The sequence below is a fragment of the Myotis daubentonii genome, chromosome 7 (assembly GCF_963259705.1).
Source record: "Myotis daubentonii chromosome 7, mMyoDau2.1, whole genome shotgun sequence".
Lineage (NCBI taxonomy): Eukaryota > Metazoa > Chordata > Mammalia > Chiroptera > Vespertilionidae > Myotis > Myotis daubentonii.
Window position 1 is genome coordinate 49,698,429 of NC_081846.1, and position 24,929 is coordinate 49,723,357.

A 24,929-nucleotide genomic window follows, 5' to 3' on the forward strand; every position below is an offset into this window, starting at 1 on the left:
CACTATATCTTGCAAAATTGAACCTTCATAAATGTAACTTCAGCAACTCCTTTCCTAGGTATGCCTATACCTGAGAAATTCTTGCTCATGTGCATTAAAAGACATTGCTTATAATAACAAAAAACTAAAATGTTCATGAGCATAAGGATAAATAAATGTGGTATACTTACATTGGCATATTAGACAACAATGAAAAGGAATGAACTGTAGCTATAATAACAACTATATCAATAAACTTTGAAAGTAATAGTCACAGAAAAAGCAAGTCTGAAGACTATCTATATATATAAAACCCTACTATGCAAATAGACCGAACAGCAGAACAACTGAACAACCAGTCGCTATGATGTGCACTGACTATCAGGGGGCGCACATGGCTGCGGTGAGATGGTGGAGCAGGTGAGTGGGGGCTCCAGACCAAGATGGGATGCCAGTCGCTGTCATCAGGGCAAGCCTCTGGTGGTTATTGAAAACTCTTTGCTCCCGTGCACCATGGTCCCGCCCAGCACTCGCACCTGTTGCCGTTGCCTGCCCCGCTTGCACTTGCTGCTGGTGCTGGAGCCACCACTCGCACCCACTGCCAGCGCCTGGCGCTGGCCCTTATCACTCGGTGCCATCAGCAGGTGCAAGCAGTGGCTGCTGGCCCCGATTGCCCCTGAAGGCTTTTCCACCACCCCCTGCTCCTGAGCAGTGATTGGGGCTGGCAGCAGCCTCTTATACCTGCTGCTGGCGACAGCCCTGCTTGTACCTGCTGCTGGCACCGAAGCTGCCACTCGCACCTGCTGCTGGCTCCTGGTGCCGGTGCCAATTGTTCGGAGCCAATAGTGGGTGCAAGTGGTGGCTACCAGCCCTGATCACCCCTGAGGGCGTCTCCTCCACCCACCGCTCCTGAGGGATGTTTGGGGCAGCAGCCACCACTTGCACCCACTGCTAGCGTGGGCCCCAACTGCTCTGTGCCGTCAGCGCATGGGAGCTGTGGTGGTGGGAGGCAACGGGAGTGGGGCTGCTGGCAATCAGGGGACAGAGGCCGCGGCAGGAGGTGCCGGGCAGGGACATGGAGGATGGGCCAAGACCCGCCCCTGTGTCTACTGCAGCCTCGCGGCCCACAGTTTCTTTCAAGGTGCACGAATTCGTGCACTGGGCCCCTAGTGTGTGTGTGTGTGTGTGTGTGTATATATATATATGGCTAAGTTTCTGTCCGACTGGTAGCTATGATGCACACTGACCACCAGGGGCAGACGCTCAATGCAGGAGCTGCCATGACACACACTGGCCATTTAAAAATAAACAGCACCAACCATGGACCTGGCGCTGACCAACACTCAGCTTCCCCCCAAGTCACCACCGTGGAGCTACACCCCCACCAAATCGCAGCCAATGCTGCCAAGACCCCACGGCCCAGCCCAGAAATGGTCGCTGTGGGTACCGGGTAATGATGTCACATAGCAACACCCAGCTTCCTCTCCCTAGGGACTAGCCTCCTTGGAGTTTCTTCAGCCCAGGAACACAACTTGCTTTATAGCCAGGTGCAAACATTTTACACTTTAACCAAATGTTTGTGAAGCATTTTCACATGCCTCATTTCATTTGATCCTCACAGAAGTCCTGGAGTAGGTAGATAGGAGACTGGGTAGAATCCTATTTTCTTTTCCTTAGCTGGAAAAAGGAGATTTAGAAAGTTTAGAAACTTGACCTGACCGAAAAGAAGTAAGAAATGGTGGAACTTGAAAATGACCTCAGGTTTTCTCACCGCGCAGAATACAGTCAAACATTGCTACAGTTAAATATTTTACCCTTGTTTTCCCTGCATGATCTACAATAATAATGTGCTTTGTGTTGATATTTACTGCTGTGTTGCTGAGAATTACCTGAAAGAGAAGTTGGGGTGTTTCACTGGGCTGGAAAAAGTTTAGCTAAATCAGAAAGGAGGTCTAATAAAGCAAGTTCATTCTCTATATATAAAAGACTAAGTTGACTCGCACATGTGCAATGCATATAAAGCTCTCGCTGGTGCCAATCTGTCCTCGTCGATCGTGAATTTGGTTGACACTTCTATTATAGAGAAAGGGCGAATAGCGATATTAAAATATTTCTTCTAATTAATTTCCTTTCAATGGCACGAATCCATGCACTGGGACACTCATATGTAGTATAATTTTTATAGTGCAAAGCCAAGGAAAACCAATATTATTTAGAGGTGTTTACATGCTGACTTTTTTTCCTTTTTAAATAGCAAAGAAATGATAAAACAAAATTTATTATAATAGATAACTGAACAAGAAGTAAAAAGCAGGTTAGAGGAGAAATAAAATACATATGTGTTAGAATTATTTTACTCCCTCTGTCCCATAATAATAGTAGCAAGTGAATATTCAAACGGGAATTATTGGCGAATGAAACTGTAAGTTATGTTGTAGCGCAAAATTGCGAAGCCTTCAATCAAAATCAATGTTTCATGACATCTGTCATTTGTTTTGACACATCTTTCAATTTTTAGGTTAATCTAATTATTACGAATTATAACTATTTCTTCTAATTTCATCCGCTGATCGAAATCAATTGTTTTATTTCAGTTGAATATCAACCCATTGTAAAAGTAAGATGAAAAGAGAGTTTTCAAGCAAAGATCGAGTTGCGATTGTCCAGTTCTTGATGCATCAAAAGAAAAAGGAAAAGTTGCAGAAAGGTGCAATTATGTTAGCTGCAAAAACAATTTAAGTGCAACAGAATGACCATATCAAGAATTTGGAAACGTGCTTCCGAAAATAATTGTCAAGGAGAATCTTATGCTAATGTTGATTCTTTGAAAAAACAAAACTGTGGACGTAAATGCAAAGATTATGGAGAAAAACTTGAAAAACCTAGACATATTCCTCTTAGCAGAAGAGGCACCATATTAACTTTTGATAATATTTCTCCTGAAATACTGGATAATATGGTTCTGTCACTTCAACAAGTTATGCTGGAAGCAATGAAGAACGATGGCTCCAATAATTTAAGCTCACCCACATAGGGAAAGCAAAGCTTCGCAGCCAAGGGATCCTACCTACAAGTTTAAAATGCAGTAACGAGATTATTGAAAAATCCAGGAACTATCTGAACACTCAAAATAAAAATTAGGAGTACTATTTTTAATTTATTGTTTAATTTAATCTAGTTTTTAAATAATAAATGTTGTGTTCTATATTTATTTTCTTTTGCTACTATTATTATGGGACAAATTACATTCATCAACTGCTACTATTATTATGGACAGAGGGAGTAGTTCTTTAAGGTGGTGATACTTTCATAGATAGTAATCATATTACTATTCATAACTTACATATTTAAATTTTTAAATATTCAAATAATATATAAAATTAAAATCAGAATGATGTAATTTCGATGGTCACACCTTTTTATGGCTCATTATTTACCAAATAAGCTTCTAAATAATTAGCACAGATGTTCTAGATGCAACTTCTTTCTATGTTAGCTCTAACATTACACCTTTCTGCAATGGTAACCAGATTTTATAGTTTAGTCTTGCTGCTTTCCTCTCCTTTACTATACATACATATATATTAATACATAAGATTAAGATGTTCTTATATCTTTCCTTAAACAATTCTCACAGCTTTCAATGTTTTCACTTTCTCCTGTTGCGTATACAAACCCTCCTCATCTCCCTTGTGAGGACTGATTCCACCAGCATCAGCTCTCCCACTCCATGTTACTTGTTCATTCACTGTAATCTGCATCCAGCAGGTAGGAAATAGTCAAGCTATAATGGTGAAGCAACTGTCTTTCCTACTACCATAAAGACTACACGTCAATCAGCCTTGGAGCAAGCTTTAATGAGAAAGTGAGAGTACAAAGCCCTGGCAGAGTAAAGCAGCCTCCTGGCAAGGACTAGCTTGCAGCCAGAATACGAGATGCATAGAACATCAATGGATTAACCTACTTTAGCAGGAATGTCTGGTCTTTCAGTTATTACAGAGTCTGTTCTCTTAGCCTCACCTGGATGGAAAATGTCATCAATTCCTCAGGAAGGACAAATTAAAAGAATATTTCAGCTCTCCATTTCATAGTATTAATATTTTGTGGCATATAATTTTCCTTACCTAATTATATACCTTCAAATGGTCTCAATTAGTTCCTAAGTTGCCTTCATACAGTACTAAATTGAACACTTCCTGTTGCCAATGTTGTTATAGTTAGCTAGATCTACTCCATTATTGCAATCAAGATTTTGGTTTCCATAGGAACAAAGAACAGCATTCTTTACAAAGGCTTATGTCTGTAAATGTGAGCTTCAAACTCAAAGATAACAGTGTGATTCATAAGTCGTCATTTAACAATGGCACACAAGGTTTAGGGTCATGAAGGCGGTGGGAATGGTCTACCTGGCAGGGAGGAGTGTTTTATTATTGCACTCCATTATTTAGACTTGGCAGTGCATGGAGATAATATAAAGACTATTTTCCGGTCAATTTTATTATTTTTAAAATTCTCTTTAAACAATGTACCCTTTTATTACCTGCATATGTGATGGACCACTCTTACCTCATCATCATCCCACCTTCTGTTTCTCCTACCAGATTGAAACTTCTTTGAGGGCATGAATGAAATCTTATTTTTGGATCACAAAGCCTAACGTTTAGTAGATTCTTAGTAGATGTTTGTTGAAGAAAGGAATTTCATTTGTTAGGATGTGCTTGGTGACATGTAACCAAACATCCAATTTACATTAATATTCACAAGGAAGCAGACACACTGGCTCCCAAGAGAAACTTGGTTTAGTCCTAACCATGTTATCTAACATCTACTTTCCTTTATGCTTCTCCACTCTAACTTCTGGGGTGGCTGAAAGTAGGTTTGTGGTTGTTCACATGGAAAATAATACAATAATTACTACATAATAACACAATAATAAACTCTGTGCTTTGCATACTCACAACTGTAGACCTACTTTTGCCCCACCCCATACAGATACTGTCTGGCTGCCAACAACTCAAGAAGCAACAGAAGTCCTCGTCCATGACCAAGAGAATAAATAAGAGTAATTCCGGAAACCACACCACAAGAGTAAAGACGCTTCTTTTCCTTATCTTGTCCTCACCCCTGAATCAGCAACACCTAGAGCCAGGCAAGAAAGGAGCTCCTCCCAGCGCCTGGAAGAAAATCTGCACTATTCATAAAGGCCTGGATTTGAAGCCAAACTTTGTAATAGTTATATGACACAGGAAAATTAACTAATTTCATGAAGCCATTGTTACCTCATCCATTTAATAGTGATTATGCAGTATTAACCTCAGGAAACAAAATGCAGGTAAAGAACTTAGCACACAGTAAATAATGAATGTAAGTTCCTATAAGTCCATACTTTTCCACATACGCATTCAAAATCGACATTGTGAGTGTCAAGGGGATCTAAAGAGTTAAAAGATAAATTATTAGAATTATATATTTTAAAAACTGCATTGCTTGTGAGAAATATCAAAGGAGTGGGCATCATTAATTGCTTTAACCTTGTAAAATGAATTTATTAGAATGAGTTAATTGGTTTTATTAAGAGTCCTAACATCTGGAATTGTTTTTAGTTGGGTTTATGCAATTCCTTATATTTATTAATCTGCTAATTCTGCATGAGCAATAGAGTTAACTGGATGTGCTGACTCTGTTAGTGAGGTGGCTTTCTCCATCTCCTACCTACACCACCTTGAATATTTACTACATCTTGAAGAAAGAGACATACATGTACTGCAGTGATGACAAGATGTTGATAAACACTTTCCAGGCATGGATTACCTTTTGACATAGCCCTTCCTGTACTTGGGCTACATTGATGTGCTATTCACATCTTCAATGAAACAGTATTTTTATTTTTCTTAAGTATGGCACTAAATATATTTTTGGTATTAAATTTTCATTTCAAATGTCTCAAGAGACATGGTTATAGAGTGGAAAGCAAGTGGATTTGGAGTTGTCAGTGTGGGATTTGAAATCAGTTGGCTGTGGTTCAAATCCTGGCACTTCTACCCATCAGCTCTGTAGCTTGGACAAATAATTTTACTTATGCTATTCTTTAGTCCTGCATCAATAAAATGGAAGTAATAATATTACCTACTTCAGAAAGTTGCTGTAAATGAAATGTATATGAATGTTTCTTCTTCTACTCCTTCTTCTTCCTCTTCATCACCATCATCAAAATCTTCATTCATAAATAAGTCTACCATTTACTAGGTGGCCATTGGCAAGTTACTTAACCAACCTATGCCTCCATTTTCTTATCTTTTTAAAAGTTATAGTTGTAAATACTTCCGAGGAAAATTGTAAAATTAAATACAGTAATATATCTTAAAAAGCACTTTGGACAGAGTAGAAGCTCAGTGAATCATCATTATTTCTTTTTTCTTTTTCTTGTTTTTTTAAAAAATATATTTTATCGATTTTTTACAGAGAGGAAGGGAGAGAGACAGAGAGTTAGAAACATCGATGAGAGAGAAACACTGATCAGCTGCCTCCCGCACAACTCCCACTGGGGATGTGCCTGCAACCCAGGTACATGCCCTTGACCAGAATCAAACCTGGGACCCTTTAGTCCGCAGGCCGACGTTCTATCCACTGAGCCAAACTGGTTTCAGCATCAACATTATTTCTTTTTCTCCTGTCCTCAACCCTTTTTTTTCATCCTTTAGTGATTTTATATATGTATGTACACACACACACACACACACACACACACACACACACACACAATCTGCAGGAGACATGTGTGTATTTTTTTTCCACAACTAGGTTTGAGTCAGTAAAAATGTTTCTCAAATATTATGTTACATATTATCAAATATAAACAGTTCCTGCTAAGAGGCAAAGGGAGAAACAGATTGAAATTCATATCTCATTGCTCTTGCTCTGTGGTTGGACAATTGAGATGTTTAGCTGTATGTTGGGGCAAAAGGTCTCTAGATAGTCTATTGGAATTTCATCTTCCAAATACTGGAGTAAGCAGAGGCCAAGGAAATATATTAAAAAGGCATGGCTCCCAGAATTTATTGGCAAGTCCAAAGTAATAAAAAAGCAAAATTTGATATAACCCGGGGCTCTTCATACTATCATTTTTCACCTTTGCCACGTCCTCTCTTGCTGACCTAAGCTATTTCTCAGTGGTTTTGGGAATTGGGAGAGGGTGTTTAATGCCTTGCTTGAGCATGCTTTCAGTAGGCTCAGGATGATTTATATTTCAGATTGTATTCCTTTCTCTAGAGGTAGTTGGAATATTGTTGGAGTGATTTGTTAAAAAAATATAAAACCATGTGCAAACTCAGTTACTTGAAGAAAGAGTGAGAAGGTGATGGCAGCATAAGCAGAAAGGGAAGAGATAAAATACTGAACATATGAAAAATGAGAAGGGGCAGAAATATGGCAATTATTAATGAGGTATTTGAAAATAGTTGAAAATCAAGCAAGGAAATATGGATGAGAAAACACATATAAAAAGAAAAATTGTAAGAATCAAAATGCAGAAAGAACAAGATAAAAAGAAGTAAACTGACTTTGAGTACATCTTTCTGTCTCCTCTTTACATTATCTGCTTGATTTAATAGAACAGAGTTTCAGGAATAGTATTTGAAGGAAATTTTAGAAGATAATTTTTCATAATTTATTTCAGTTCTCTACGATCCACATTTAAGTACTTTTAAAAGAGTGACCATTGTGGCTGTCAGGGCTGCCTGCACAACCTCTAATGCCCTCAGGAACAAATGGATCACGCTGCTGATTTCCTGACCAAGGACTCACATGATGCATGGGACTCTCACTCACATCATTTGATGTTTTGCTGATGTCTGAGAAATCTCTAAAGTTTACCAGGCATTCAGGACAGAAACCGAAAAGTTGCTATTGGCTCAGAGCAATAATGGCCTGGAAATTGCTTTAACTTGATGTTACAGCAGCAGCCACAAGCAAACAAACTTGTAAACTGGTAGGAAATGAAATCAAAGACCACTGCTATTTTTTTTTCCTTTATATCCTGGCTTGGATGAATAATGACTGGACCAACACATGTTTACTTCCTGACTGATTGGCTCTAGAATATATCCCTGGGGAATTTATGCTGCAGAACACTCCCTGGACTTGTGTTTCTGAATCTTTGCAGCAACCAATAATTTTTATAGACCCATAAATATGACTCTCAGATGTCAATAAATCAATGAGGCCAATGTCCTGTCCGTGCACAAGGGGTGGGTGACATATTGCTTGAGGACTTGAACAGCCTGGGCTCTTCTGACTCACTCTATGACCTTGAACTTACACTGCCTGCTGCTTACTTTCCTGGCCTTGCAAGCTTGGTAATATTACGTAGGTTAAACCAGGAAATGGCAAAATGCCTGGTGCTCTCAAGTGAAGTTAGTCTAATAACGTAAGTATATCAATGGCCTTTGCCTAGCACACTGGGGAAGGGGAAGGGATGACAAGATTTCACAGATCCTATCAATCACTATAAAATCTCTCTCATCAGCCTTGTTTGTGGAAACCTGAGCCAAGAGATTAATGGCCCTGAAGAATGTTAAGTTCAATAGTAGAATGATGGTCTTGAGTCTTCATATTGACTTCATTGGCAACAGGCTCTGCACTCTTAGCAAGTCATTTGGAATCTCTCTGTGCCTCTACTGCTAATCTGTAAAATGGAGACAGCATGCCTTACAGGACCATAGTGGCAGTCAAACTGTATTCAGTTAAAATGGTTTTCAAAAGTTAGGAACTACCTAAGCAAATGAGGCACCAAGAGGTAGGCTACTACAGTGGTCATCCACCCAAGTGACTGTGTAGGTGCCCACATAGACTCTCTTCATGTGCCTGCCTCCGGAGATCCTGCTGATGAGAAAGTCAGGTTCTCTTCTCACCTCCACCCGACAACTCTCCTACACGTGCTCTCACAGGCATCACAAATCAACCTCCTCATGGTCAGATCCAGCAGACCCTTTTTAGGTCAGCTACACTTACTGACCATGAGACTTCCTTTGCCTTAGTCTTTTCAGGAATAAAATGGGAATAAAAATTGTTTCTAATAATGATGGGTACATGCTATTATACATTTTTGCAAATCATTAGAATGTGTAACATCAAGTGTGAGCCCTAATGGAAACTATGGACTTGGGGTGATAATGATGTGTCAATGCAGGTTCAAATGAACCACTCACTGGTGGGAATGGCAATAATGGTGGAGGGCTAAGTGTGTGTGGGGGGCAATAGGTATATGGGAAATCTCTATACACTTTGCTAACTTTTGCTGTAAATCTAAAACTTTCCTAAAAAAAATAAAGCCTGTTAAAAAAAGAAAACCCTTTCTAACTCTTAGGGTGTTATGAGAATTACCATCCCAAATATGGTAAACACAAAAAAATGGTGGCTGTTATCACAACATAATTTTAAGAAATTTCCCAGAGAATATTCCTTGCTTCCTCTTTTTTTTTCTTTTACCTTATTATCTTCTTTATAAGACCATGACAGATTATTGTTACATCAACAGAGAGCCAAAACTACATGTACCATAAGAGCAATACCTTCCTTTAAAGACACTTTATTTGCTTATTTATATAAAGCAAATAACCAATTCAATGGGTTCATTTTCCTCCCTTTTCTATCTCTTTTCCCTTCTCTATTCAGTTATGGGTTTCCCACCAAATGGACCATTGATTTTGTCCTACGCAGACACAGTAGGGACTTACAGTGGAAGCAGCTGTTCTGCTGAAGTTACAGCCACACTATGTGATTCAGCAGTTTCCATCCCACTAGCTTATTTCCAGGGGAGTTAAATCCTGGACAATGGTAGATCTTACTGCGTGGCTGCTTCACTGCTGCGGAAAGGCTCACCAGGATTTAATTCTGGCCATCTGCTGGAAGTTTAAAACTGTAATTGTCTGCAGTGAGTGCTGTGAATCCAAATAGATTCAACTTCTAATTACGTCAGTACTACTCACAACTCTTACTGTTTTTCTTTTTAATGTGGTGCCCCCAAATGAGGAGATTTGACAGCAAGTTCTACCACAATATTTTGCAATATCAATAAAGCTTATTCACATGTCCAATTTACAATTTTATTGCCTCTTAATGTATTCTACTTTTGGCTACGGCGACTGTGTGGACTGAGTTTACAGAAATATTCCATCATAAAACGTCTGTTCCAATTAGAGGCATTTTGCATTTGTTTTGTCACAATGGCATCCGGTTTGACACTGAACTTAGTGTTTTGTTCTTGGCCATGTTCACATAGGAAGCATTATAACAGTTGCAGTGCTGTGTATACAACACTGCCCTTCCAGTCAGTACAGCGGGCTTAACAAAAGAGCTTCAGCAAACCATCCCAGGTCAAAAGTAAAGCACGAGTTTCTCAAGTAAATTCTAAAGACTGAAGGGACCAAAATTTTGCCACCCTGAAGTTCTTGGGATGTTGATTTTAAGCTATTAAGAAACAAAAGACTCAGAACAAACCTTTCCTGCCCAAGAGATTCAGACAGAGACATCTGCTTCAGGAAGGAGACCTTAGGATGCTGCCTTAGCCAAATTTTGAATTAAGTCAGGGGGCTTCAGGCTAGATACCCCCTGGTCCATTGTTTCTGAGTTGCTAACAAGGATTTTCCTGCCTTGTATGTTCCCCTCTTCCTCAACTACCTGCAAATTACCCATTCTCACTTCTGAAATCTAATCCCCCCCTCCTGTCTCCATTGTCCAAAAACATCTTTTATACCCAATGTTGCCTCACTGTCTTTGAAATTTTCATGCCTATGTACATTCCCCAGGCTTTACACTTGGATTTCTCCTGTTAACCTGTCTCAGGTAATTGGATAGCTAGCCCAGCCAGAAGAACTTAGAGGGAGGAAAAGTATTAATATTTTTCTAGCCCCCACGGGACTGAGGAATGGGGAAAACAGAATCTTAGGAAAAGACAATTGGTGGCCAGGGCAAAGGGGTCTAGAAACAAATGCACTTACACGTAGAGAGCCATCAGCACTATTATTCTGATTCTGAGGCATTAGCCCATGAGGCAGTCTATAAGCAGAAAAGTGAAACAGCAACATTTATTCACTACTGATTAGCTGCCAATTTTTGCTAACTTATTTAATCATTTTACAGATGGAAAAACTGAGCTTCAGAAAGATTAAATATTTGCCCAATTGAATGCAGCTAGTCATCACTGCAGCTGAAATTCTAACCTAATTGCTTACAGAACCAGACATCTTAATCCCTATGGCTCAGTGGTTAAGGTTGTGCTCACTGGAGCCATTTTTTCTAGGGTTCAAGCCCCCACCCCACCACTTACTAGCTTGAGTGACTGACATAGTCTCTTACAACTCTGTTTTCCGCTTCAAAATGAGGATGATACTAGTTGCTATCAACTAGGTGCTTCTTTTTTATATTATTTTTTAAAAATCTTTATTGTTCAGATTATTAGTTGTTCCTATTTTTCCCCCCATAGCTCACCCTCCACCCGGTTCCCACCCCACCCTCTGCCCTTACCCCCCCCCCCCCCGCCACTGTCCTCATCCATAGGTGTACGATTTTTGCCCAGTCTCTTCCCGCACCCCCACACCCCTTTCCCCCCGAGAATTGTCAGTCCACTCCCTTTCTATGCCCCTGATTCTTCTCTTCCTGCACCCCCACACCCCCTTCCCCCCGAGAATTGTCAGTCCACTCCCTTTCTATGCCCCCGATTCTATTATATTCACCAGTTTATTCTGTTCATCAGATTTTTTATTCACGTGATTTTTAGATTCACTTGTTGATAGATGATGTCCGTTTTGTCGTTTAGCTGTATTTTTGAAGTGGTTGTGCGAGGCAGCAATTTCAGGTATTTGCCTATGTCGCCATCTTGGTTTCTTCTGCTTAGGTGCTTCTTAAATGCATATGTTGAAGCCCTAATCCCCAATATGATGGCATGTGGAGATGGAGCCTTTGGGAGGTAATTAGATTTAGATGAGGTCATTAGGGTGGGGCCTCAATGAGAGTAGTGCCCTTATAAGAAGAGGACTGGACCTTTTCTCTTCCTGTAAGAAGACAGTGAGGAGGCAGCTATCTGAGCTAAGAAGAGAGTTTTTACTAAACACCCAATCATACTGGCACCCTGATCTTGGACTTCCAGCTTTAGAACCGTGATAAAGAAATTGTTTCCAGCCATCCAGTCTACAGTATGCTGCTATAGCAGCCTGAGTTGACTAAGACCTTACCTTCTTTCATAGATTGTTATGAGGATTCATTGAGATAGTACTTAGAAAGCATTGAGTATACAGTATGGTGCATTGTAAGTATGTAATAAATGTTAGCTATTAGTATCTGTAGAAGCACCAGCTACTGCTTTTGTGTGTGTTGCTTTTAGGCTAATGGGAACAAAAGAACACATTTCTGACAAAACTTCAGAGTTGCAACATGTTTTTAGAAACTGAGATTTATTCTCTCACCTGTTCAATAATAGCATATTTGCTACTCATTATTGCTTGTATGGAAACACATGGGTTGTGGTAGAGGCAGAGAGGTATGTTGTGAAGGACAGACTAGCTTCAATCTCAGCTCTGTTAACAGCTGGGTAGGCTGTGATAAACCAGTGAAGTCTTCAAATCTCAGTCTCTGCTTTGGAGAAAGAGTTCTGAATAATACCCCATATCTCAGGAGATGATGGGTTTGAAAGTATTTTGTAAACTGTAAAGCACTGTACAAATATTAGTTTCTATATTAACACAGTGAGAGATTTGGAAGAAGCAAGAAAACAATACCTTGCTAGTGAAGTTTAAAGAGCTTTCTAATTTGGGACTTGAGAACCATTAAGAACTGAGACATGCTGTACTAAATCTAGTTTAAAACAAACAAAAAATGTTGAAATGTGATTCAACCTAGAAGAAAATGTAACTTGGTTTACATGGAGAAAGGACTCTGAAATAGATTTAGAGACTCCTAGAGAGTAACATTGTGGATGAGCAGTGGTTATAGTAAGTCAGAAAATAGATTTGAGCTTTTACAGTGTCAAGCAGCATTTAAAAGGGCAGTCCTATTCTGCACTTTTATCAAGAACAACGGGCTCCTTTTTTTCCTGGGACAATGCTGGCCCAGTACCCTACTGGGCACTACAGGTCAGCTATAAGGCTAGTGTGTGGATGCCTCATTCACCAGGCAGCAGGCATACGTACATGCATGCAGGCAGGCACGGACCCTGAGATTCTGTCTATGAAGGAGAAATGGGTCTAATTGGAGGAGGAAGAGGTAGGGAGGGCTTGGCCACCACCTGCTGCCCTGCAGGTCAGTGGTATGCCCTTAGCTCTTTTCATGCTTTTCCTGAAGGGATTTTTCCCTCTTCACCTCTGTGCATGATTCTTTTGGATCTGTTTGTATCTGATGTGAGGCTAAATGTATAGAAAGAGGGTAGGAAAGAGGAGACCATTGAAAATACATCACTCAAGATGGAGGGACATAGTGAATGATAAAAATAAAGCCTAACATATGGTAAGGCAACATGTTGAAGCATAAACCCAGACTTCATTTATTAAAAATGTAAAGAAAAGCCTTAAAAAATAGGGAGAGGGAGAAATACATGGAGCAGACAATTTTTACTCAGCAGAAGGTTCCTCGGCTGTCCCTGGCGAGGTGTGTCTCAGTACACAATCCCAGGCTTTCGTCTTCCTCCCACAACTATAAATACAATCACTGAGCAGGTGCTCCATTTTTACACAGGGCTTCCATTTTTACACAGCTCTTCCCCAATTCCCTAGCATCACCCTTGTATTCACTATTTGCACCTGCAGTTTACAGTAGAGAAGGGGTAGTGGTGTTAAGACTATGCAAGCACCGAAACCGGTTTGGCTCAGTGGATAGAGCGTCGGCCTGCGGACTGAAAGGTCCCAGGTTCGATTCCGGTCAAGGGCATGTACCTGGGTTGCGGGCACATCCCCAGTAGGAGATGTGCAGGAGGCAGCTGATCGATGTTTCTAACTCTCTATCTCTCTCCCTTCCTCTCTGTAAAAAATCAATAAAATATATTTTTTAAAAAAAGAATATGCAAGCAATACCCTAGGGTATATTGAGAAGTAGGTAAAGTTTGCTTTCTACCCTCCTCCATCATTCTTGCTAGCACCCACCACTTGACCATTCAACAAGTTCACCTTCTACTGATTCTCAGGTGGCCTTCTGAGTGGGCAAGACTGACTTCCACTGACACTCCCTCATGGTCCAGGCCTTTCCCTTTAATCTCTTCTCTTCCATAGACTCCCCCCTTGGAAGCCCTCTTCCTCTGGTCTTTCCAGTGCATTAAAACTAATCTAACAGGCCCAGCCAGTGTGGTTCAGTGGATGAGTGTCAACCTATGAACCAGGAGGTCACATTTTGATTCCTGGTCAGGGAACATGGCTGGGTTGCAGACTTGGTTCCCAGTAGGGGGCATGCAGGAGACAGCCAATCAATGATTTGCTCTCATCATTGGTATTATTATTTACCTCTCCCTTCCTCTCTGAAATCAATTATATGTATATATTAAAAAACAAGTAACTGATCTAACAGGCTCCTCCTTTCTGTCTGGCCACACTTATCAGGTAAGCCTTGGACACCTACACGCACACCCAGGAGCTATGGAGGAAGGAGCATCCTGATGTAAACTGCTTCCTTCTCAGGGTGCACTGCTGGCAGTACCGCCAGCCATCTGTGCTCCACAGAGACCCCGTCCCCTCCGGCTCCATCACGCACGCAAGCTGGGATACAGGGCCAAGGGAGGTTATGGCATACATCGGATTCATGTGCATTGTGGTGGCTGCAAAAACCCTGGTCCATGGGTGTGACCTATGGCAAGCCTGTCCATCATGGTGTGAACCAGCTAGAGTTCACTCCAAGCCTTCAGTTTGTTGCTGAGGTCTGAGCTGGACGCCACTGTAGGACTCTGAGGGTCCTGGATTCTTATTGGCTTGATGAAGATTCCACACCAAATTCTCTGAGGTTATCCTCATCGATCCATTCCATAGGCTATCAGGAGGAATTCTGACACCAGTGGATCACCAAACCAGTCCACAAGCACAGGGAGATGCAAGGGCTGTCGTCTGCAGGCCGCAAGCACTGTGGCTGTGGAAAGGGCTGCACGATCCACCACACTATTAGTGGTTCCAGCTGTGCAGCCTGGAGAAGACACAATACTCTCCAGCTCCACTGTTACCACTAATATAAGTAATGGTCGTAAAATTCTCACCTAATAAACAATTTAGGAAAGTCAAAAAACCCTAATCTAATAATTACAGAGCTAAGGTGCTAATGATTGATAATGACTTAATTGGCTAGCTAGTCAATTTATTCAAACAAAGAATACACAGGCATGTTAAAATAAGAGTGAAAATTTAAGAAACTGGGATTAAAAAAAACCAAAAAAACCTCCCAGCATTTTAATTTGTATATTAACCCAGGTTATTTTTTTTAATTCCCCATTAAGATACTTTCTAGAATAAATTTTAAATATCTGAACTCTGTTTCATCATCTGGATATTTATTAAAAACCTCAAATAGAGAAAAATTGAAAACAAACTACCTGCTCAATAAGAAGACTGTTGTATTCAACCATACAATAAAGTAATATGTGGACATTAAAAATAATACCCAAAAGGACATTTAATTACATAGAAATACTGCATCATCTTATTCTAAGATAACATGGTTTGCTTTTCAGGAATTTCAAAGCATCTAACAACCAATCTCAAAACAACTCAACAGTTACTAAGCAGGTGGGCAATTATGACACAAGATGTTGCCTGCATGTGCAAATGTAGCTGGATATAAAGAGAAAGGTTTCTGTTTATCTGTGTTACTCCATTTAGTTATTTGTAGTGATATGCTGAACTTTAACTTTACTGGTATACTGCTAATTGTCATTTTAGTTGCCATTTCAATTGTCTTAAAATGCACTCTGATACAGCTCTGACACGAAAAACACTGTGCATGAAGAAGATTGTGTCTGTCCTGTGCCAGATAACACAGAAAGGCCTGGGGCAGGGGACAGGGGCAGGCTAGAAGAGGTCAATGGGGGGGAAAGGAGGACATATGTAACACTTTCAACAATAAAGATTAAAAAAAAAATAAAGACACTAGAAATAGCCAAATCTCCAGGATTTTCAAAGCCAGGAGAAGCTGCTGTGGCTGACTCACACATCATAAATGACCCTCACTGTGGCACCAACATGCTAAAACTTTTTGGCAAACTTTCAAAAGAAGCTGCTTAACTTTCATCTATTTATAATGCCATCAAGCAGAAAACAAAATTGAGTGTAGCGAAAAAGAAAAAAAAAGCCTATGAGGAGTTTAAGACCCCTTGATTTGCTTCCAAATTTTAATATCAACCCTGAAAGTGGGAAGATGTCTGGATAAAGATCCTGTGTTGTCACTGGGAAGCAACATAGAACTGTTGGTGGCCAGTATGACAAGCAAAAACATATGACTACAAATGACTTAGATCACAATTTTTTTCATTTTTCCTCCTTTTGAGATGGGAATATCTGTAACTGCTATCTGATGCCTACCATTGTATTGTGGAAGCTGATAACTTGTTTTCTGGTTTCTTAAGTCCATAGATGGAGAGGAATTTTGCCCAGTCCTCACACATACTGATTTATATGATGGGACTCTTTTTGTAATTTACATTTTTATTGATTTCACAGAGGAAGGGAGAAGGAGAGAGAGCTAGAAACATCAATGATGAGAGACAAGCATTGATCAGTTGCTTCCTACATGCCCCATACTGGGGATCCATCCTCAGCCCGGGCATATGCCCTGACCGGGAATTGAACTGTGACCTCCTGGTTCATAGGTCGGTGCTCAATCACTGAACCATGCCAGCTGGGCTATGATGGGACTTTTGAGCCAAAAATATTCAGAGGAGATTTGGGGCTTGAGTTGATTCTGGAATGGGTTGAGATTTGAGTAGATACTGGGTTGGGATGTATTTTTACATGTGGGATGGCTGGGAATCCTTGAAGACAGAAGGTAGATTTTGGTAGACTTAAACAAAAATGCCATCTCACCAAAGCTATATTTTCTTTCTAGTCCTTAGAACCTGTTAATATCCCCTTATATGGCAAAAGAGTGACTATTACCTTATATGGCAAACAATGTGATTAAGTTAAGGATCTTGTGATAGGCATTTAGCCTGTGTTATCTGAGTGAGCCCTATATCCATTTACAAGTGTACTTACTAGTATAAGAGAGAGGCAGAAGGAATTTGAGCCACACACACACACATATACAGTGGAGAAGGCATTATGAAGATGAAAGCAGAGATTAAAGTTATGAGGCCACCTCCAGCCAGCACAAGCTACCAGAGGCAAGAAACAGATTCTTCCTAGAAACTCAGGAGAAAGTGTGGTCTTGCCAAAACCTTGATTTCAAACTTGTGGCCGGCAGACCTGTTAAGTAAAAAATTTCTGTTGTTTCAAACTATCATGTTTGTGGTAATTTGTTTTACCAGCCTCAGGAAACTAATGCAAAGACAGAGGCATATAATAGTACAGTGTGGCATTATCATGAATTACTAAGTAAAAAAGGTTAAAAACACACTGTACTATAATGATATTTTAATTTAAAAATAGCAGGTAATGAACGAACACATGAATGAATGAATGAATGAATGAATGAATGAATGAATGAATGAATACATCTAGAAGACAATGCATCTCAATCTGCTTGGGCTGCTGTACCAAAATGCCATAGACTGGGTGGCTTAAACGGAAATTTTTTTCTTACAGTTCTGGAGGACAGAAGTCAGAGATCAGGGTGCCAGTGTGGTTGGATTCTGGTGAGAGCTCTCTTCCTGGCTTGTTTTCTCCCTGCTGTGTCTTCACCAGGTGAAGATAAAGACAGCTCAGATCTCTCTTCTTCTTATAAAGTCACTAATCCCATTTGAGGGCCTTCATCTAAACATTACCTCCCAATGGCCCAAACTTCTAACACTATCACATTAGGTAATGTTAGTCATACCCTTTCATATGTACATATGGCATTTAAATATTTAGCCCATGATATGAAAATAACTCTTGCCCTTGAATTTGACTCAGTCAGGGTGAGGAATATAATTATCTCTAGCAAAGAACAGAAGTAATTCCCTTATGTTAGAGGGAATAAAGGTTATATTCTGAAGACTTCATTGTCCCTGAAAAGGGGAATCATTTTTTTTCCTGATGAACTCTGGCTTTAGTAGATTTAAAAATATTTCCAGATAACCCAAGAATCATTAATGATAAGAATATAGGACTTCGATAGGAAGGAATTAAAAGGACGACAGTTTGAATAAAGGAGGAGGCTGAGGAAGAAGGGTAGAGGAGAGGGAGTCTGGTCTAAATGGCAGGTTATAAGGTCTTTGGGTGAGTACTTTACCAAAGATGTGGGAGCCATGCCTGGCAGATACCAAAAGTCCCTGCCCCACCACCATCCAGCTACACTAGGACACACTCAGAGCCTTTAAGAGTGAAGAGAACCTTTGGGCATTGTGGGGTTGGGAGGACAACCTATGACTGCTGTATTTAGCAGTTAAAATAAAGTCCTCAACTTAGGATAAGGGAGGATGGATGCCCTTTTTTACATTTTTTTTTTTTACTGTGGATATGTAATACTATACAATAAGAAAACAGTATAAAAATAGAAGTCTAGGGCGGGGGGGGGGAATGGACACATATGTAATACCTTAAGCAATAAAACAAAAAAAAATATAGAAGTCATAAAATGAGGTAAAAGATTCTATAAATCCATCAAAAGTCATGTATTGAATATTTAAAAAAAAGAATGAGAAAAACTCTTCACCAATAGTGGCATATCATTGGTTAAAATAACAGCTGACTGGTCAAGAAAGTGCTTAGCCCAGAGTTAGTTCTTCGAGCCCTGGGGCTTTGAAATTAGAAGAGGGTGAAGATTAAGTGAAACTAGAAAATGAGCTCCGAAAGTGTGAACAAAAGCTGATGGAGACAATCACATCTAACTCCCAAAGGACAAAGTTTAAATCCATCACTTGCAAAACTTTCCTTCACTCTGGCTGTGGGGCTTTCTGGTATTAATAGCATCTCTAAGCTGAGAAAAAGTACAGATGTCTTGTGCTGGTCAATGAGCTTCTTCTGGCCTGAAGCAAATCATTCTGATTTAATTGACTGTTACCTTGTACAGAGAAAGGGGATAGATGTTTATGGTGACATAGCTTTATACCTGCACTCAATCATTTGGTTTGTAAAAAACATATATCTTCCCTGCCTTCAGTCAAGGGTGAATGAACACATGACATAAAAATGATAAAGTGCCCAAATCAAAGTGATATTAAAGTCCACATGCCAAATGCTGCTTACATGTTAACAGCGATGAATTGAAGGATGCCTGAGGTTCCTCTAGACACCATTCTGCAAGGCATAATGCACTGGATGTAGAGTCAGATAGAACTAAGGATGAAACACGGCTGCTACTACTTCCTAATTGTGTTAAATTGGATATGTTATTCCTTTCTTTGAGTCTTGACCATAAAATGGGATAATGATATCTATACCATGGGGATTTGATTTTGTGAATGCTACTTAGACAAAGATCTAAGTTTTTAATCCATTGCCCTATATAAATTCAGTCACTATTTTTCTTTGATTGCTACGTCACCAAATGTGAATTTTGTTACATTGGGAGAAACTCTTTGGGACAAGGAAGATGTTCCTGTCATCCTTACATCATGCTTACTGCTTACTCTTGGTGAGCCTTGGCTGCTGCTCTGGTTAAGGCAGAGCAATGTGATTGGACCAGTGGAGTCCAAGACAGAAGAGGAGGTGGGAGATTCCTGACAAAAACAAGGCTATACAAAGAGGGAGAGAAATAGGTAGGGAGCAGTAATGGCAATATAAACTTGCAGGGTAAGGTTTCTGGATATGAAAAACCTAGGCACTGTGTCAAGAAATAATCACAGAAGACTCACAAAGTCTTTCATAGAAGTTCTAGAAATACTTGGAAGGAGGGCAGACCTAAGCAGACAAAACAGGCTGAAAAAATGATGCCCTGAGCTGAGTACCATGGATAGCTCCAAAAGAAGCCATTTCTTCCTCCCTGAAAAGGTGGCAATTCAGAATTATTCAAATCAATTTTATAGAGAAGCCAACATCTCTGTCTTAAAAGAGCAAGATCTAGTAAGGTATATTTGATCCCAAACACCAGAAGAAAATTTTATCCTTTTAATATTTCCAAATGTAGGTTAGCAATAATTAAATATCTCCACAGCACTGTTCAGAACTGGCTCCCTCTTACAGAGGACATCTACTGTGACCTTAATTGATTTGATTAGGGCTGCTCCTTATTCTTGAAGATCCTGAGCTAATTCATGATCCTATCAGGAAGGTCCCCACCTCTTTAACACTAACATGATGTTGAAGTTTAGGGTTAGTAGTGGGTCAACTGTAGAATGTTTCAATTATGTGAGGTCATGAGTATGGGAGAGGGAACTCAGGCGTATAATTCTAGGACCATACTTATCCCAGTCCATTAGTTTAGCCAAACTGCTGTCAAGGGTACCCACAGAGGGGTGGGTATAAATTCTGCTCTACTTTCTGTATTCCCTGGGGAAATTCATTTGGTCCTTCATGGTATCTGTCTTCTTATCTGAAACATAAAAGGATTGAACTATAATGTCTTGGGGGAAAATAAGTTCCATTATAGAAGATGAAGTTATTACAGAAGATGGATTATTTGGTTTCAAATTATTAGTTCAGAGACTCCAGAGATACAAAATATATCCCTGAGGAAAAAAAGAACTGTAAAAGTATATAGAATTAGTACTCAACCAAGCCTTTCCAGGACCACAAGAAAATCAAGATATCATTAGCAAGTGGATAAAAGAACCATAATGTGCTTAGCTGCAAAGTGCTATGTTGTCTTAGAACTGGGAAGGGTGGAGTAGCCCCTCAGATCTTCTATGCCAGGAAATGGTAGAAATGCAGGCTTTATATTATGGCTTTAATGGGCAGCTGTCCTTCAAGTTCCAAAGCTTCTAGGTGACAGAATGTAGAGTTTTATAAAGTCCAAAATGTCTGGAGGGCAGTGCATTAGAGTACAGGAGAGAACAGTGGGCTAAAATGAACCCTGGGACACACAAGATTTTAATTATAGGAACTCCTTAAACATAGCAGAGTTTGACTGATGTTTTTTTATGTTTTTTTTTGTTTTTTTTTGTTTGTTTGTTTGTTTTTTTAGGAAAACAAGTCTTATTGTCATTTCTGAATAATCAAATTCGGACTCCTTTGTTGTCATGTTCTCCAAGCACTAGGCATAAGACCTGTATTTTCTGGAGTAGCAATTCCCAAAGTGTGAGCCTCAGACACCTGTGTGTCTCTGATACCATTTTGGGTGGTTTATAATATCCCCCCTTTCCAACTATGTATCTCCAAGAGGCCCGGTTTTCTTCTTATATTTCAACCAAAATAATGGATCACAACAGATAGACTGTGAAAGCAAATATGAAAATCCACTTGTTTCTATTGGGCCAGATAATAACTAGATATGCAAAACTATAAAAAAGTGCCATCTTCTTACTAATTTCTTTTGGAAAAGAAAGAAATTTCTTTTGAAAAAGGTCATTTATTTTTCATAAAAATGACTACATTGTTTCTTAAAATAAAAATGTAAGTCTCTCTTTTAATTTCTAACATGGTAAATATTGATAAATATGACTCAGATAATAAAAAGCCCATTGGAGGTCTTCAATTATTTTTAAACAGATCAACATGTTTGATCAGCATTATTATAGAGGCAGCAGCATTCAAGTTTTCCTGAATAGTTAATCAATACTTTAATAACAGAGTAAAAATGAGCAAAAACTATTTGTTTCTGAATTTGTATGAGATGTTAAGCTGTCTGGGAGATATGGGGGCTGACATCGGTGTATTTAGATTATTAACTTGGTTTGATGTGGGTTAACACATTGAGCATGGAAGGTTCCCCTTTTAGGGCTCTGGGTCCCTCCACCTTGGGCTGGCCTTGAGCTTTGGAGTAAGTGTTGACAGATAATACTAGTGGGTTTCATCCTAAATATTCACCTACATTTTGGCCTCTAGAATAAACCAATAATGAAAGAAACTGTTCTGTAACCAGGAATTATTGAATTGAGTCAAAAAAGCTTAGGATAAATGTAGGCAAAATCTCTCTATTGGTGTGGGTGACTAATATTACATGTTAAAGTACATTTCTAGGTAACTGGTTGAAGTCTCATCACTTAAATATATCAAATGTAAAATATTTCTCAATACTTCACTGTAATACAGTTTATAGGAAACAGGGAACAATATTGTTAAGGTTTACATTTGAAGCAAAAAGATTTATGGCTGGGAAAATTTCAATAAACTAGGGTAATTGAGATGAAGTACTAACTAAATACATGAAAATAAGTTTAGAATGGAAATACCTTCAAATAAAATATTAAAAGATAATATTTTGATGTTTAAGAATATATGTCATATTCTAGCTAATACATAATGGAATTAAAAAATAATATATTACTGGACTTAAATGAAAGCAAAACTTTTGCTTTGCGATTTAGACAAAGTCAGCTAGTCTGTTTTTATATCTCCAAAATAAGGAGAATGCATCAATACTCACCAACTCCAACATTCATATGTAAGCCATCATTGAATAGGTTTCTAAGTTTATTTTGTTTTCTCAAGTAATAAAGCATGTCACCTATTGTCTTACAATTCGTTCGTTTACTCTATAAACTATCCTATATAATAAAAGGATAATATGCAAATTGACTGAATGGTAGAAGGACCGTTCACTATGATGCACACTGACCACCAGGGCACAGACGCTCAATGCAGGAGCTGCCCCCTGGTGGTCAGTGCGCTCCCATAGGGGGAGCGCTGCTCAGCCAGAAACCAGGCTCACAGCTAGGGAGCCTCTCAAGCCTCTGCAGCAGCACTAAGGACCCCTTGAGGGATGTCCGACTGCCAGCTTAGGCCCACTCCCAAGCGTGGGACATCCCCCGAAGGGTCCCAGACTGTGAGAGGATGCAGGCGGGGCTGAGGGACACCTCCCCCCACCAGTGCAGGAATGTCGTGCACCAGGCCTCTAGTTTTTGTTATAAAGTTCCAAAGCAAGATTCATTACAACCTTAGAGAAACATCACAAAAGAGTAAATGGTGACATCAGTTCAGTAACATTTTGGAGAAGACCTCAAGGGTATCTTCACAGACAATTATGGTATTTCAGGCAAGAGTAGAATTTTTACCCTTAAGAATTTAGATTTTTCAATAATATAATTTTAGACCTACTTGATCATTGAGTGTTCTTTTTCTTTTACACATTTTGCTGCATTTTCTTGGGGGTGGTGATGAGAGTGGAGTAAAGATAGAGGCAAGGAGAAGAAGTACTTCTTGGCCCAATAACATTTTTATTTCTCTGGTTGACTAAAATTATTTGTATCTCTTGATTTAGGAATTTCAGTTTTCACAACTCCTGGGTTCTATCCAATTCTAAATAACTCTTTCTTAAAGCATGTGATTCCCAAGGCAGTGCAATACAATTCTTATTAAAGACCGAGCTAATTGTCTGCCATGCTATTTCATTTTCAGTAAGCAATTATCATGTAAAATTCTGGCTTCGGTTGCATTAAGGCTATGCAGATGTCATGAACTCTGTATGATTATAAAATACTGAATCTTCATGAAAGGGCATATAAAGTTAATTAAAAGCTAATTAAAAGGGATAGATAAGTTTTAAATATCTGACATTGTCTACTTATTCGGGTCATCTGAAAGTCGAAAACTGGCCAATGTCAGGTAAAAGACACTAAAGTATTTATCTTGGGGTAATTTCAGCCTCAACTTTGAGAAGAGGGGTCAATTGTTTATATAATTCACTCACATATCAAAAGAAGGAATACACAGTCTGTAATATATTGCATACATTCATTAACTTCAGAATATCTGTGCAGGGAATTCTCTAGTACAAATGGAAATTACATGTACATTACAGTACATTAGTACTGTAGCTTACATCAAAGCCTATGATTATTATACAAAGATTCCAAGTAAACAAGTACTGGTACTGCAATTAACATTTGGGGAGAGTAATTAGTTGTTTTCTTTACCCTCTTTACAAAAACATTTATTTTTCAACGAAAGCACATTGGATCCTAAAAAACAACGGTAATATTTTTGAATAAGCCAACCAAAAGAAATAAAAAAATATGGATTTTGTTATTAGATATAGATCAGGGACATATAAACCTAGTTACTCCAAAAGAGGTCAGAAATTGAAAAGAAAGTAATGCTGCTAGTATGACAAATGCCTCTACCTCTACTTTAGGATTGGATTTCATCCGCCTCTAGGGCCAGCCCTACAAGGTCCAGAGCCATACTGCCTGATGGCCAGTGTGTGTGTGTGTGAAGTTCTGGGCAGCCAGGAGTCTTTGAGATGCGTTAGGCATAGGCGGATCCCTGCGATTGTACCTTGATTTCCTTTTCTATCCTGAGAGGACCTGTCCTGTTTTAAAATGTTGGCTTGTGCCCTGGCACTCTGAAAAGCTTTCCCCAATTTTCTTCTCCCTCCCCCATTTGGAGGTCTGATTCTTGCCCTGCCAATTCCTATTTGCTGCCCCAATTCTGTTTCCATAGGCTGTTCACCCAGAAAACACACACTATTGTGCCTCTCTGAAGATATACCTGTCATTTGCTGACAAAGAAAAATTCCACTTCATGCTGTTATTTTCTGCTTCTGCCCTTGTCTGTCCACAAGTGGAATTTCTACCATGGAGAATGATCAAAGGCAGTACAGACAACGAAATCTACAAACTCTCCCTTTTCTGCTTTGCTTCATCTGCTCACAAATTGTCTCCCTTCCCTCTGCTTTAACTGCGTGTAAACCTGCTAACTCCTTTTCTTTGCTGTTGTCCTTAGACTCTCTCACTCCAACTAGAGGCTATGCCA

The 24,929-nt window shown here is 39.5% G+C and overlaps 1 pseudogene; it reads left to right on the forward strand.

The window, feature by feature from the left end:
• The first annotated feature begins 387 nt into the window (after positions 1-387).
• LOC132238844 (large ribosomal subunit protein eL15-like) lies at positions 388-15,175 on the forward strand (annotated as a pseudogene).
• Positions 15,176-24,929: the final 9,754 nt, after the last annotated feature.